Below are 6,000 nucleotides of genomic sequence, written 5' to 3' on the forward strand. Positions count from 1 at the left end.
AAATCTCTGTACTGAAAAGATTCTTCTGTATAACCATGAGAAAATGTTATGCAATTTTTTAGATACCTTTGTTTTCTTTCCCTCTAATGTAATTTGATACCACATGTTAAAATTTCTTTTGTTGAAAAAGCTTCTTTAATCAACCTTGTCATCTCCGGTTCTGATTCTGGCGTCTCTGTCATGGGCTTGCTCCCATCTTTTCTCTGAAATTTTTTCTAAAATATGGGGTTCACGTCTGACTGCCCAGTATCCCCTTCTATCATTTATACGAATTAAAAGAATGATATGGTCATTTTCTTCCAAGGCTTTTATTACTTCATCCCCAATCAGTGATCTTTTTTGTCAGAATTACGTCTAGAGCAGCATTTCCCCTTGTGTCCCTCTATCGCCTCAATGAAGAAATTGTTGGCAAGACAAGTCAATTTTTCAGAGGTTCTCCTTTTAGCAAAATGAGATATCCAGCCTATCTGCCTACCTCGCAGACTCCACAACTTTTTTTAAATCAGTGCTAAGTAACCATTTCCTTCCATTTGGTGAGCTAGTGGTATTACTTCTGTTTCCATATTCTCGTCCAAATATGATTCCCCAATTCCTTTTTTATGGATTTCCACTTAAGGTCATACTTACTTTATATACAACTATTTAATATACTTAATATAGTACTAATGTGTTCCATCTGTTAGATTTCATTCATTCAACAAATGTTTATTGACATGCTATATGTGAGACCCTATGCTAGGTGCAGAGAACCCTAAAAGGAAAAATTAACAACCCCTATCTTGGAAGAATTTTAAGTAGGTAAAAAAAATGTGGTTGCTCTGGTGGTCTGACCCAGTGAGAGCGTGGGGCTCAGGCAGCAAGTCTGCCCAGGGCAGTCAGAGGCTTCAGAGAGGAGGCACCATTAGAGATGAGGTTGATGGGCAGGTAGGAGTTTGCCAAGTCACCATGTGAGGAGGGAACATTCTCAGCCAAAGAAAGAGCATGTGCAAAGGTCCAGAAGCATCTACTAGCACTAGTGATCACTGGCATGGAATACAATGAAGGGGAAGGGAGTACCCGGTACTGGGCAGTGCTGAAGTTGCAGTGGTGAGCACTCGCAGACACCGCCCTCACTTTCTTGGGGCTTACAGTCCAGGAGGGGGGACGGACACTATCCATGTGATTACATGGTCTGTGTGATTAAAACCCGGTACATGTATGAAGGAAAGTTAGAACAGAGGGACCTCATCCAGTGTGGGGTTGGTCAAGAAAGGATTTCTTTCAGATGAAACGCCATTTGAACTGGAATGCAAAAGGACCAAGTTGACGGCTGTGACAGAGCAGAAAGAGCTGTGTGTACAAAAGCTGCAAACCTGCAAGGGCTGAGAGTGAAAATGGCCAGTGTGTGTGACTGGAGTACTGGAGCAGGGGCGGGGTTGTGGGTGCTGGGGTCTAGTACGTCACGTGACAGCAGGTAGACGTTTTCATTCTGTAGGCAATGCAGAAGATCAAGGAAAATTTGAGCAGGAATTGAAGCTACTGTGTCTATATTCTAGAAGGAATTCCTAGCTGTGTGAATGATGAGACTCAAGGGAAAGAGACCAGGATGAAAGTTACTACGATAGTTCAGACGAGATGAAGCTAGGAAAGAGTTGGGACATTTGAGAAATACTTAGGGAGTAAAAGGACAGGACTTTGCCACCACGTGGGTGTAGGAAATAACATGGAGGACTCAAGAACAGCTTTCAGGTCTGACTGGAGTGGTGTTAAGAATTCAGGAAGGGAATGGATTATGAGTGGAGGATACTAAATTCTGCATCGAGCTCGAGGTACATCTGAGTCAGCCAGGGGAAGAGTCTAGAAGCAACAGGATATTCACATCTGGTGCTCAGGAGACTATCTGGCCTAGAGAAGGAGAGCTAAGCATCACCTGCAGAGAGGCAGCTGCTGAAGCTGCAGGGGTGAATGAACTGCCAGGTGGAGCAGTAGAGGGACAGTGGTGACCATGGAGGGAGAGATTGCCGCGGGACTGAGTCCCCTGACCGCACGCCGTCTTGCAGTCCCCTCATTCCCTATGATGGTTAACAGAGGCTAAGGGAAGGACTTCCGTGTTTTCATTTTGAATTTCAAATTTTTGTCTTATATTTTTGTTGTGTTGTTAAAGATGAAAGAAATGTGGGAACATGCAAAAGGAAAAGAGGCGATGGAGGAGAGGTTGAAATCCAGGGAAGATAAAGGGCAAGGGTGGAGCAAGGTCCCTGGGAATTTGATTCAGAGCAGAGCTGAAGGCAGGATAGTGGCACATGCAGAGAAGTCTGTGCGTGGGTGACAGATTTGGAGGTGTTCCCAGCTGGCTAGCCTCGTACATCATCAGCTGAGAGAGAAGTCAGAGTGGGTTTGGGACTTGAAGAGGGAGATGAAAGTTTAGAATAGCCTCTGAAGGGGAAGAGAGGAAACTGACCAGGAACTGATGGCCAACATGAGACCAGACTCAGAAAATGTGTGAAAATGCTGATCTGCACTGATGTGCGACCCTCTCCTGCAGTGTCCCCAGTGACAAGCATGGACGAGGCAGATAGTTGGATCGATCTGTGGTTAGTTTGCTAGGCTGCTGAAAGAGTTGACTTGTTTCTTTCGAAGAATGTGTGCCCTCAGTGAAGAGGGACTTGCCCACCCAGATCTCAGCACTTACTGGAAAGCTGCGGTCATTAATGCAGCACGGTGTTCACGCAGCCATAGACAATTAAACAAACGGAACAAAACAGAGACCCAGACAGACCTAGAGACAGGAAACTGGTTATACGTCAGAGGCTATATTACAGAGCTATGGGAGAGGATTCAATATTCAACAAATAGTGCTGGAACAATTAGTTACCCCAGGGAGAAAAATGAAATTGGGTCTCTACCCCACAGCACACAAGAATCAATTCCAGGTACATTAAAACCTTACAACTTGTAGAAAATGATATGGAATATCCTCATGACACTTTTGGAAAAGATTCCTTAAATAAGACACGAAATTCGAAACCATGAAGAAAAAGATTGATTTTAAAATTAAGAACTTAATCAGAAATAATAACTAAATAAATAAAAGTAAGTCACTAATGAGACAACTTTAAAGCATATGTAGCCAAGAAAGGATTGCTTTTCAGAACGTGCAAAGAACTCCAAAACAAGTAGCGAGGAGGAACCTAGTGCAAAAGTGGACGAAAGACTGGAATAGTTATTCAGTGAAGAGGAGAGGAGAACACCCAGAGCTAAGGAACTTCTGGAAATATTTTCAGCCTCACTAAAATCAAGAAAATGCAGAATGGGTGACTAGTCTTCATCTACCAGAATTGCTGAAAAAATGTTAAATCAGTAAAGAAGTGAAGGGAGCACAGGGATCCCTTATCCACTGCTGGGGGGTTATAGTGGGACCTGCTGGGTAACAACTGAGCATTATTTAGTGTAGTTGAAAATGCAGATCCTCCATAACCCAGGACATCCTCCCATAGCTGTTTACCTTAGAAAATCTCTGGCACATGCACCTGGAGCCAAGTACAAAATACATAAGAGCAAAAATCTGGCAAGTTTGGACAGAAGATTAATGAAAAATACTATGATACACAATTTCAGTTACCATATGTTATGGTCTGAATGTTTGTGTCCCCCTAGAATTCATATGTTGAAATCCTAACCCCCAAGGTGATAGTATTAGGAGGAGAGGGCCTTTGGGAGGTGATTAGGTCGTGAGGGTGGGGCCCCCATGAATGGGATTAGTATTCCTATAAAAGAGACCCCAGAGAGCTCCCTCAACCCTTCCACCATGTGAGGACACAGTGAAGAGTCTACAACCTGGAAGAGGTTCCTCACCAGACCATGCTGGCACCCTGATCTTGAACTTCCAGCCTCTAGAACTGTGAGCAGTAAATTTCTGTTGTTTGTAAGCTGTCCAGTCTGTGGTATTTTATCATAGCAGCCCAAATAGACTAAGACACCTCAGAACAGTAAAAGTCCAGGAGAAGGACTGATATGTGCGTGTTTCATGGCACTGTGCAAAGCAGGGAACACCTGTACTTAGACAATGTGAGGGAAAGAGAACCAATGACAGCTACATGCACCAGCACAGATCTCACAAATACCTTGAGCAAAAAGGCCAATTGCAAAATGTGTATTTTGACATCATTTATATAAAGTCCAGAAGCATGCAAAGTAAATAAAATATTGTTTAAAGATACACACATAGGGCCGGCCCCGTGGCTTAGTGGTTAAGTGCACGCACTCCGCTGCTGGCGGCCCGGGTTCGGATCCCAGGCGCGCACCGACGCACCGCTTCTCCGGCCATGCTGAGGCCGCGTCCCACGTACAGCAACTAGAAGGATGTGCATCTATGACATACGACCATCTACTGGGGCTTTGGGGGAAAAATAAAATTAAAAATTAAAAAAAAAACAGATACATACATATATGGCACACTTCATAAAGAAACGTGAAAGATAAGCCCAAGTTTGGGAGAATGATACTTCTGGTGGGAGACGGGGTAAGGGATGAGCTTTGTGGGCTTGGTCATAGATGAGTTCTTAAGCTGGTTGGTGGGTCCATGGCTGTCCATTCATGATAATACTTTACACCTTCCACTACACATGGGCAAATTTACCCAGAAGGTAATGAAGCTGAAGATCAGGGCTCTACTTTCACAGACCCCAAAGCCCAGTACTTAATTTTGTATTCTCTTTCTTATGGAAGATTCCAGAAACTGTCTAAGCCTGGGGGCCCTCAAACTTGGACCCACCCCTAGATACAAGTGATGACTTTTATACATGCCAAGTACTTCATAAGTTCCAGAATGGAAAGATTAGACCACTCACCCTACCAGGCTTGTGTCCCAGACCTGGGTGTGTCCTTCGTCCTAGTCTCAGTCTTAGACTTTATTTACCTTGGTACCCTGAATCCTGAAGTCTCCCTCAACACCAAGCATTAGTAATGTACAGAAACCCTGTGTTCTGTTCTTTTCCATTATAATATCCTTATATTTGTTTCTTTCAGTGCTGTTGTTCTTTTTTATCCTAAATTGCATCTAATTTTACAATTTTGGCTACACATTTTTTCTCCTTCCTCCGTAAATTAGTTTTTAATTAACTGACCCCTCACTGTTAGGTGCTCCTAGCGGCTGTCAGCTGGGAAGTGAGAATCATCTCGTAAATCAGTCTCTGCCCCCAATTTCTCCCCAACTAGTCTTCCCTCCTCACTGCATGAGTTGCTTGCTAAAACTCAGATCTGACTGTGCTCTGACCCTATCCACACCCTTCAGTGACTCCCAGCTGTCCTGAGAAAGCTAAATCTCGCCAGCAGAGCTGATGCTGAAATCAGGGCCTAGTGTTCTGCCTTGATCTCCAGCGCTCCCCGATCTGTCCTTCCCCCAACCGTGGTCCAGCCACCCTGGGCAAGCTCGTCCTCCATGGGCTCCCTCCTCCATACCCTTACATTCAAAAGCACCTCTGATAGGTTGTTTTCAGACGGTTATGTGTGTTTCGCCAGTGAACATTCTCAGCTACTTGGAATCTTCTTAATGCTTAACATCGGGCCACTTGCACGTTCCTTTCTACCAAAGCAGTGGTAGAAGCTACAGTTTTATTGGTAAGATTTCTCCTTCCCTCAGTGGCATTTTCAAAAGCCTTCTACAGACATCCATAAACTTCCACATAAAAATTGGGACCACAAGGCATTTTTCTATGACCCATAATTATTGACAATGCCTTTAGAGGGCACAGAAAGATACACAGCCGGGTCTCCCACACCCCAGGCCCATATATTTGCTTACCTGAAGGCACACCTTACCAGACGTGATCTCCTCTGGTCCTCACAGCCGTGACGGGGCTGACCAGGGGCTCCTGTTTTAATGAGGAAACTGGAGCTCCATAAGTCCCTGGGAACCAGAGACAGGATTTCTCACTCATGCATTCAATCTTGCAATGTCTTTTAATGCCTCCTGGGTCCACCTAATGTGGAACAGGAGGGAGGGGTCTCTACCCACTAGGA

The sequence above is a fragment of the Ceratotherium simum genome, chromosome 14 (genome assembly GCF_057802395.1).
Source record: "Ceratotherium simum simum isolate JZ-2026a chromosome 14, ASM5780239v1, whole genome shotgun sequence".
Classification (NCBI taxonomy): Eukaryota; Metazoa; Chordata; class Mammalia; order Perissodactyla; family Rhinocerotidae; genus Ceratotherium; species Ceratotherium simum.